Genomic DNA, 11,690 nt, shown 5'->3' on the forward strand with positions numbered 1-11,690 from the left:
TTGTAGCCAGCGGATGGACTTCCTCTTCTTTGTGCAAATGTCTGCATATGAATGCAGACATTTTTTTTAAAAGCTAACTCGTTGTCAGACAATCGCCCATGGCTGAAAGTACCAAAAAAATACGGTTGTTTTTTAATGAGACATCACTGCGTTTCCAGCCTGGATTGTGCCACCAAAATCGTATATTTCCGGCCAAAACATGTTTTTTTTCCCAACTATAACCATTTGTGCCTAAACCATGTCAACCACAGCACTGCTGAAACATAAAGTTTGGATGTATCCCCTACATAATAGCATTGAAATGAAACGTGTCTATGGTTTGCGGAAACGTATAACACCAATATTTATTCTTGCAATTAGGTTGACATTTTAGACAATACTGTGCTTCCAACTTTGCAGGAGTTTGTGTTTGTTTCTTTCCTGTTTCAACATGGGAAGGCCTCCTTACAAAAGGCTAGGTTTATAAAGAAATGGTTTTCTTAGGTTGGTGTTGAAGAATTTGACTGCCTGTTCAGAGAGCCCTACCTAACAACTTTGATATGAGCATTGAAATAGATATATGAGGAGCCAGACCTCATCATCCAAGACCAGTGCTGGACCTCATGAATGATCTTGTGACTGAATGGGGGCAAAACCCTGCTGCAAGGTACCAACATCTGGTGGAAAGCCAAAAGTGGAGGCTGTTCATATCACGGTTTTGGTACACACTCAACAATCTGAGTTTAGATTTTCAATAAAGGAAGTTAGATGCCCTCATAGGCTAGTTTTGGTTGTAAAGTGTGGTATTGCCATATGTTTGATTGTTTTTGTTTGTTTAAAGAACTTTTACTTCATTGTGTCACCCTGCTTTCGATAGCTGCAGCTCTCTGGACTCAAGATGAAGAGAGTTAGAAAGAGAGAGAGAGTCAAAGTGAGCAGAGGAGAGAGAGAGATAGAGAGAGAGAGGGACCAATCTGACCTCAAGAGGAGAGGCAGATAAAGAGATAAAAGGATAAAGAGGGATGAGAGACGAGATGGAGGATGCAAGAGAGGAAAAGGAAGGAGCAGCCTGCTTGCTTCCTGTGTTCATCTATATTTCACAGCACTTTCAATTAGTACCAGTGTGGCTGCAGAGCGGCCCAGAGAGATAAAGAGAGAGAAGGAGCGAAGGAGGTTTGCTCCAGGTCACTGTGGCCTGGTAATGGCCTCTCTCTCTCTTTAAAGGTGTTTGCAAACACAAAGTCTGTTTGCTTTGGCCCGGAGCAGGGCATGAGCTCTTGGTTTGTTACATCTACATATTTCACAGGTTATTATTACAATAACTTCAAGCACGCTGGAATTTATCAAGAGAAGCCACATGGAAAAAGTCTTTTCGTCAACTGGTTTGGAGAAATTGGTAGAAGGAATTTTTCTGGGGGGAACTCCATCTAACAAACTTTTTCACTAATCCTGGTGCACGAGGAGGTCAAGTTCAAAGTACAAACAAACACAAGTCTCTGAAAATGATATTAAGATATGGTAGGAATTCATTTTGAATAACTTTGAAAACTGTTTGCAGCTGATAGTAGAAAGACTTTATGCCCTGAGTTCGTCTGATGCAGGTAGAAGTCCTTGACAAATGTGGGCCTCATCTTCCATTTTTGTACATTTTGTACAAGTTTGTACAAGTTGAGAGCAGTTGGTGTTTAGGTGCATACTTGTTTTCTAAAGTTTTAGGAATACACCTACTCCTGCCAAAGTTAGATTAGAAGATAACCATTATGTTTAGTATAAAACTGAAGCCAGGAGGAAATTAGCTTAGTCTAGCTTAATGTAAAAACTGGAAGCACGGGTGAATAACCTCACTTAATGCTCTCCAAAGTTCCAAAATATGCCTACCAGTAAATTTACTACTTGGCATATCGTATCTCATTTGTTGTTATTATATTTATTTTTTAAAAATGAGAGAAAACCAAAAAAAAAAAATCCAGAACGCTATATTCATGATCATAAAATTTAAATGATGCTACAGGAATAATATATAATTATTCTAATTTTTTTAATCTCTATTTCATTATCATTTCTTCTTGTTTTTTTACAATTCCCTTTTTTCTTATTTTTAGGTAATTATCTTGTAAATGTATTTTATTTTTCTATATCTTATTTGATTTTATTTTTTACCTTTTTCTTGCTCATTTTGGGCCATGTCTTGTTAAGTTGCTCACTGCCTTCTCCCCATCATTTTGCAAGAAATCCAACCAGTTTGTTCAGGTTTCAATGGCTTCAGGCCAAATTGTTATTTCTGTGGTCTGAGACAATCCAAAAAATAATGAGTTAACAGAGAACTCTCCCCCAAATCTAAAAACTTGACTGCTACAACTAAAATTTAGACAATGGGCATAGACAATGAATGGTGAAGGATTATATTGATGGCACTATGAGCACCCAGGGGAATGTTCTGAGTAAATGGGCACATTTTCTGTTTCAGAAGTGAGAGCATTACAACAGAATAAAAACAATGAAACCAAACATTATGTGGGTCCAAAAATCTATCTCCCATTCATTGTGTATGGAGCAGCTTCAGACTTTATGACATTGCAAGCCGGAAATTTACCTCTCTGGTTTCTGGCTTTAGGAGAGTAGCTCATTTTCACAAATATTGACTGAACTTTCCTGGGCCATGGATAATGTACTGGAATTCTTCATTAAGGTGGTGTTCCCCTTTCAGAACTTAAGAGGAGGTTACTGTATTGAGAACTCAGACCATCTGTCTCATTGCATCATTTGATCCATCAGTCTTAAAAGTATCAATGAGAACAGTTTTAAAATCAAGCATACAGTCACTTTAAAACTACACTCACTGCCTGTGAGTGGTATGCCTCTGCCAACCATGCAAGTTGCAGTTTACATCCATGTCTGTCCAAACTCATATGTAGCCATGACAGCAGACAGTGCTTCAAATACAGATGTTTCTATTAAGAAGCTAAACAACTGAAAACATGGGTGCCTCACACACATCTTCAACCTGCCAGCACGGAAGATCTATACAATCAGCACAGTTTTAAGGGGGACAACCAAGATTAGTGTCACCAATTCAGTATCTGACCAAATGTCTCCCCTATTATTCCTGAGATATGGCATTCAATACTGGACAGTTTGGGAACCATTATAATGTTACAATGAAGTTGACCTTTGATCTTTTGGATATAAAATGTCATAAACTCATAATCTGATTCTATTAGACATTTGTGGGAGATTTTTTAAAAATCAGCATTTTAAATTTGTGAGTTATGGTCAAACAACATTTGTAGCCTTTGACCACCAAATTCTACTCAGTTCATTCTTGAGTACAGGTACTTGAGCACAGACATTTGTGCAAAAAAAAAATAAATAAAAAAAATAAAATCCCCTCAAAGTGCTCCTTTAGATATCGTATTCACAGGAATTAGATGCATGCATGGTCATACTTACCTTGACCTTTAAACTCCCAAAATCTAATCAGTTCATTCTGGAGTCCAAGTTATTGTTTTTGCCAAATTTGAAATAATTCCTTTGAAGCAATTTTTAGATATTGCGTTCACAAGATTGCATGCATGGTCACAGTTACCTGAACCTTCGAGCTCCAAAAATCAAATCAGTTCATCCATGAGTTTATGTGGATGTTTGCACCAAATTCTAGATATCGTGTTCATGAGACTGTTACGGATGGATGGACAAAAAGAAGACCTGAAAAGGCATGAAAAGATGTTTTGCAGTGCTCCCTGTAGTGAGTCAGATCAGTCACACCAAGCACACTAAAACTTACATCTCACCAAGGCCCACTGTATGTCCAGTTCTGTGTGATCATTGTGCTTATGGCCGGTTGAACCCCTCTAGAGTCAGAAACAACTGGGCTCAACCAACTAAATACAGAGGAGGCTGTCAGCCAAATGACAGGCTTGTTGTCAGAGCAGATCAGAGGTAGTGAGGCAGCGCTGATGCTCCCTCATCTGACCTGTCTGAGGCTGCAGCTACCGGCTCCGACTCCTCAGCTGGATATCAATAAGATCCGAGCATCAGCAGGGCTTTACTGTAACCACTCACCTCAGTGACACAATTCCCAATCAGACAGGGAGGGAAGAAGTCATCACTGAAATAAAACCATGTTGTTTTTGTTAGAATACAACTCTGAGGTGACCTCAAGGCTAAGAACACCAAGTTGAAACATTTACTCCTGTGGAGATGGTTTCCTTGGAGAGAACAAACCAAGCTGAGACCAGAAAACATCTTTACAGTTTGAGATGGACCGCATGCTGGATGTCGTGTCAATTTTTTTGAGCAGGCTGGATGAAAGACTTTAGTTTTACAATGAGCCAATTTTCACACTAAGCGTCTTCAGTCCATCATCAGCAAGTATGTTTCATTTAACCCTCTTCTCTGCTTTCTTTTGTCTTTGAGTTATATTTAGAACTTTTTAGTTTGCAAAATGAAATTGGCAAATCTCTGTTTTTATTAGGCTTATTAGAAAAAAATAATAAAATTACAAAACAAAAATCTGTGTTAAAATCTGACTTTAAAATTGCAGCTGCAAACACTTTTTAGTCAAAACATTGCTTCTACATACTTAGCGACTCATAATCATCAGCTTATCCACATTTTTCTCACATTTTTTGCACCTGTGACAAAATTATTTTCTGAGCTGTCAGTGTTGCAAAAGAGGCCAATTTATTGTAACCAGTGGTAGTCAGTGTCCTCTTCTGGATGCATAATGACATGAAATTGATCTACTACTTAAAAAGAAAATGATGCAAACAATGAAATGGAATCATATTCGCAATGAGAGATATGCTGCCTTCAAATGGAGCTTGTGTGTTTTTGTTTTGCACATGGGAAGTGAAGTATACTTTATGCCTCATATACAAGTAAGTACACTCATGAGAACAGCGCTGCTAGATGGCTGAAAACAAAAACATATGTCATGTAAAGGCTTCTTTTTTCAAGCAGAGTCTGCAGCGATGCTAGCAGCCCTGTGAGCCTGTAATGCTCATTTAAAGAAAAACAAAGAATTAAAAAAAATTAGACTTTCGCCTGATAATGGAGCTAGATTCACCCTTTAAAACCCGGAGCAACATCACTTTTCTTGCAATATTTTCAGAAGCCTTCCATAAGTATTTAAGCCTTGGGTCACAAATTGGTTCAATTTCTTTCAAAAACATAGAAAAAGAGATGATTGGCAACTTGGTGAGAAATATTCCACAAATTGCAAGATATTACTAGATTCAGAACTATGTATTTAAAAAAAAAAGAAAAGAAAGAAAAGCTAGGAAAATTTCTAGGGTAAAAAAGAAAAAATATATTTTATCACTACAACTATATACATAATTACCATAATAACATAGTTTAATTGATGTTTTGGGTCATTTCCTTGTTTGTTGGTTTTGTTGTTGTGATTGTTTGCATTTTTCTTTTTCTTTCTCTTATTTTCAGGTAAATATGTTGTAGTTGTTTTTTTTGTTGTTTTTTTTTTTTTACAAATTGCTTGTTAATTAGGGGCTCATTTCTTGTTGAGGTGTTGTTAAGGTGCCTTCCTTCCATGCTTTTGAAAAAAAAAAAAAGTCAAATTCATTCAGGTTTCAACGGGTTAAAGGTCAGAGGATCAAAGCGACTGAGATAAGTCTAAATTCTTGCTTGTGTTGGACGTCGCTTTGGATAAAAGCGTCTGCTAAATGAAATTGTAGAATTGTAGAATTGTAGAGATTGACCATTCATGGCACAATTCAGATGGAAGCCAAAAATGTTTTACATCTCACCATGAACTACCATACATATACTTTCTGAAATAAGGTCCCACTGTGGTCAACCAGAAGAGGAGGGACTTTGTGTTTTGATGGCTTCTGCCATTTAAAAAAAAACAAAAAAAAAAACATCTGTGTGTCAAAACTCACGAACTATCAGATCATTTTCTCTAACAGAGTCATGAATACGACAAAAGAGGGACACTCTAATGAAACCGTGGACTCTCTGATGGCACCAGCAGGAACATGAAACATGGGACTGAAGACATGAAAGAACAAGAATTAAAAAGACCTCTGAGTCCTCTTGGGCCTCGTTGGCACACTTCTGGAAACCACTGGAGTGCTCAGTGAACTGGTTGGACTGGGGACAAGGGGAATTAAGGTTGCATGGGAGAAAAGACCATTGCTGCTGCATCCAGCAGCTGTTATCTGGCACCACCTGTTTCTCCAGGGAGCCAAGGCCTACAGAGAGGGGACAGCAGCCCCCAGGCTTAACCCCGGGCGATGTATGTCAGCCATATGCCCGGCCTGCTGCAGGGACCAGTGTGACTGGGAAAGAATGACTCCAGTGTTGGGGCTGAGACAGAGAGACACTGTCATGAGGGGCTGCACTCTGCCTGACAGCTCGGCTGACGCCAGGCTGGGTCAAACCCAGGCCACGCAGGACGAGGGGCTCACGCTCACCCCCTTTCAGCACTGTGGTCGACCAATTTGATGTCAAACGTCTCTACGTTTGATAAAAGCAGAGCCACGGGACACAGAGTAGAAGATGTGACTGCGGGGAATGACGAGGAGTGACGCATCAGGAAATTAATTAAGGTGGGGAAAGGAGTGAAGCACCTGCCTCTGGGCGTGCAGAGCAGAGCAGCCGTCTGAATCAATGAAGCTGTGCTCTGCTCTCTTTGACCAGCCAGCCAACCTGCGGCGGTTAGCAGCATATGAAAGTGTAATGAGACGTCTATCGCCTGGCTCAACATCACTCCCTCTGATTCAGGCTAGCCAAAGTTGGATGGCAAGACTGATATGATAGCGCCGGCTGACACCTCAGGAATTGCAGAGATTTCACCCCCCCCCCCCTTACAAAAAAATAAGAGAGCAGAGTCTGGAGGCGGACAGTGTTTTGGGGGAGATGATACCTCTGATAGATGCAATATACCTGCCATCCAATCTAACACTCCTCCTGCTCTCTCCTCCTGCCTCTCAGGCTCAGTCTGATACTGCAGGTTTCCTCACACATCCACTTTTAATCAGCGGTGGGACAGAGAAGAATCAGCATTCATCACACCATTTTTGTGGTATGTTCGAGTTATGTTTCATGCAAACCTCAGTTTGCGTAACACACACACACTGTTGCACACACTGTGAATTATGAGCCGGGAAAAAAAAAAAATCTGTGATTCTTATTCTGTTTAGTTTGTCTCCATGTTTGGTGCTAAATGCTTTTGGAGGTGTTTTTACACTGTATTTCCCAGAGATCATCAGTCAGTCAAATAGTTTGAGCTTTACCATTGATGAAGCATTAGAGACATTCTTTACTGTTGATTTTGGCTATCCATTTATGCTAATCACTACTTATTCTAAAGAAATGGAAAATAAAAGAAATAAGTTGCAACAGTCTGTAAGCAAGCAGACACAGTTTGAAAAACAGCTGGTGAACATAGTGGAGCATTTAGCAGCTAAAGAGATCTTTCAGGAGTTGATGGAGATAGAAACTTATCTAAAAGGAGAGTGAATATTGAACTTAGATACACTATATACAGATATTTTAGACCAGGCACGTCTGAAGTCCAGCCCAGGGGTCAACTGTGGCCCTAAAACCAATTTTAAATGGCCCTCGGCTTGGCTTGAAAATATTCTACATGTGGCCAGCCACTCAATATTGGTTGTTCAAACAATATCACTGAACAATGGCAAGACTATGATACAGTTTGCAGATACGTATCAAGTGGGAACTATGCAGGCAGAACTGATGTGTTTTCATAAACAGAGACGAGTAAACACACAGTTACCAACTGGCAGACATTTCCTGCTAGGTAGCACACATGGCCCAGGGTTCCTACAGCTTAAACAAAAGTGGGATTTAAGACTTGCCTGGACATGTATCATCAGAGAGTTAGCATTTAGCTGCAAGGATAAAGGTGAGAGATGCGTGCATACCTGTTGCCTTGTTGTCTCAGCCTGGAATCGTGTACCATCATTCAGTCAATTTGCTCTCCGTGAACTCAACATTGCTTTGCTTCAGCACTCTGTTAACAGGTCATTTTTAGACATTAAACACGCCGACAATAACTAAAAAACAAAACTTTATGGGAATAAAAAAGGAAACTCCACCGTCCTTCTTCCTCCTGGCACTCAGAAAACATCTCCTCTCAACTGGGGCTCCACACCTGATCTGAATCATCTCTCTTAATTACTTCCACCCACCCTATATCACACTCACATATTCTCTACCTCAGGATAAGCCCAAACCAGCCAGCCTGACAGACATGCAGGACAGCCAAAGATCAAAAAAGGACAGTGACAAATGTCATTTTGAACTGAACTCTGGGGGCAGCCCTGTTGCCAGAGGAAAATGTTGACATTGCACATTTCTGCAAACCATAAATGTTACATCGCTTGTTACGTATCATATCAACATTTTTAAAGTTAGGTAGAAAATGAGGAAGAGGGGATGGCAGATGGCTTGACATCAAGATGAGATGTCAAGCTACAGACTACTGCAGAATACTGTTTAAGACCAACAATCAACAAAACCGGTTTCTTTATAGCGACCAAATGGGGTTTATGTTGTTCTGTCGCTTTATTTCCACCAAAGATTGTGCCAAAAAGTGGCTGTTTTTTTTTACAGAAACATCACTGTGTTCACAGCTGGGACTGTACCACAAAAATATATAGAGATATTTTGAGCCAAAGCATGATGCTATATGAAACAAATGTAAGATATCTGTAGTTTGTAGACATACAATATCGACATATATTCAGGCAGTAGGGATTGCAGGGATTTTTTGAAGTCATTGCCAAATTCAGGAGGAAATACAACTTTCACTGGTTACAGGTTAAATTACAGTTAAATTTGTTATTAAAAGAGAGTGGAGCTTTAAGAAGACTTTCCATTAGAGATCAGATGTATTTACTCCAGAATGTACTTGGGTCAGAAAGATCTGAGGTTGTTAATCACTTTAAAGTCGGATCATAAGCGAACCACCATCGTGATGGTAGCTGCGAGATGCGATGATGTCACTCTTGTTTGCCCAGTTTGATCTTCTCTGCCCTCCGCTAACACTCCTCTCTCGCAGCTTTTCCATCATCTGATATGGTGTTTCATTGATCTGTTTTCTCTCCTGCATGCTTTGGCATCTCAACATGGAGTCAACAAGAAAAAAGTCCCAGGGGCAGTAGAGAATGGCTAGAATTAGGATCGCAGGATTCAGAGTGCGTTATAAACCAAGAAATTATATACATGCAATCAAGCAACATACAGTTTCACAACATGGCAGTGACTTACAGGTCTCACACAAAATATCCTCTTACATCACATATTGGAATGGTCATCAGGTGTTTGACTGTCTGAGCAGGTACAGGAACACAAGTCAGTCAAGTGAAACTATTAAGACAGCCAGCAACATGATGGTGTAGACGTGCTTTCTGAATGGTTCAATATATACTTGTGTTTTTGTGCGTTTTTTATACCAGCCTAGTTGCCAGAAGGAAATGTTTGCATTGTACATTTCTACAAACCAAACATTCACCACATTTGTACATTTCATACGTATCATAAATGTTTTTAAAGTGACATAGTCAATGAGCGGACTTTGTCATCTGGCGATGGAGGAGGTGGAGGAGATGGTGGAATAATGAGATATGATATAAATCAGGGGGGAAATGTCTGGAAATGTATGTGTCTAATTCTCTCAATCTTGCAAATCAAAGCACTGTCTTGATGTCATTTTCTTGTGTTTTTTTCTTTTCTTGTTTTTTTGTTGTTGCTGGTGGGTACTTTCTTCTTTCTTTTTTTGTGCTCATTTTCAGGTAATTTTCATGTAACTTTTTTCTTGTTGAGTAGCTTGTCGCCCTTTTCAATGTTTTCAAAGGAATCAAACCAATTTGATCTGTTTTCAAAGGGTTAAAGCAGACACAAATAAATTTTAAAAAATGTTTAAAGTGACATAAAACAAAATTTTTGCAAAGTAGTTACTATCGACCACTGACTTAAAGGAACATGGGCAACTTATTAAATATCATTTATTTGATGCCCAACTCTATTGACTTTTGTATTTTACTCATTACATGTACAGGACCATCAAAACTTTTGTTTTCACAATACGTCTGCTTATGTAACCTGTGCTTCATGATTGCCAATAAAAGCCCTCCTATCCCTTTGTGTCCCCAAAGCCCTCCATCAAAATCCTAGTACTTTACTTTGTACATAAACAGATGATCTCTACTTGTAAAATAAGGGCGTTGCGCTGGGATTATGACAATTATCACATGTAAGACAACAGAGAGTGCATACCAATGAGCAGCTGCAGACAGCAGGCAGGCCAGAAGGTAATAACTGGACAAATGATTTTTTTTCCCCACAGAATAACTGTCAATAGTGTCTAAATAAAGACACGCCTAATAAATTTCATTAGACAAAAACTGGGACACCAGTTGATTAGCACCACCCGTGGTTTTGTTTCTTCTGTGAATTAAGGAAATTAATTAATAAAAAGAAAGACCGAAATGAAAAGATTTTTCAGAAAAACACTGAAAACATTTTGGAATTTAAAATATCATGAGTGATCTGTGAGGCAATTGGGGGATTTGGGAGGATTCTTAGTCTCTGTGACAGATGCAGGGAGAGCTTTTTTTTAACAAAGTCATTTTATAAACTGCATTATTAAATGAGCTGCTTGTGAAGCATAACAAAAATTAGATTGGGAAGACCACCTTTCATGCTTCCTTACATTATAGATTTTCCTTTTTCGCTTCCAACTCAATTGGCTGAAAAGGTGTTTACTATTTTCTGTTCATCCAACCAGGTTTTGACACAGCCTTTGAGAACCAATCATGTTGTTGCTGTTAAAATATGTTCATTTTTTGGGACACCTGCTCTATCCACTGAGCCACCAGGCGCCCCAAAAAATGAACAGATTTTAACAGCAGCAACACGACTGGTTCTCAAAGGCTGTGTATAGAGGCTGTGTCCTCGCCGCAGCAGCCACAGGTTCAACTCCAGCCTCGGCCCTTTGCTGCATGTCATTCCTTCTCTCTCCCCATTTCATACTTGTGCTGTCCTGTCAATTAAAGGCAAAAATGCCCAAAAAAATATCTTCAAAAAAAAATATGTTCATTTTTCTGCTCCTGTCAGCTGTCATTTTTGTGTCTGAGTGATGGAAACCACCCACCTCCACTTCACTTGCCTCCATCAGAGGCGGACACCCAGTGGGTCCTTCCACTGTGATCATCAGGAAATACACTCTGAGATGGATTTGGACCAGCTATTCTTAAATGTGAAAGTAGGCAAAATGGTGATTGTTTAAGAGTTTCTAGTACATTTCAAGTACTTGCAGTGCAAGAAGACCTAAGTAAATTGTGTAATGTTACACACTGGAGATAGGTGAAACCCTGGTGTGTCTATTAAAGAAGGGTGCCTTTGGCGTCACTATATCACACACTGAGGGCTGTGATAAAGCGACGGGATTTGATGCCCAGCAGATGAAAACGGGCTTATCAATTAACAAGACAAAATTTGTACTGAACAACAGCTAACAAGCGGCTCCTGATCACATCCAACCAGATTTTTCATTTCGAGTCGTCCTTCACTCTTTCACCACCACCAGCATCGGAGACATATTCATGTCTCTTACCCCTGTAAAATAATGATGTCACGATGGGGTCTAATTGCTCACATATCTCTCCAACTTTCTTCATGTGCACATTAAGTCTAATTCATTTTTAATAGCTCTTTAAGCC

Source organism: Plectropomus leopardus, chromosome 17 (genome assembly GCF_026936395.1).
Source record: "Plectropomus leopardus strain MGB_pleo_1.0 chromosome 17, ASM2693639v1, whole genome shotgun sequence".
NCBI classification, from domain to species: Eukaryota; Metazoa; Chordata; class Actinopteri; order Perciformes; family Serranidae; genus Plectropomus; species Plectropomus leopardus.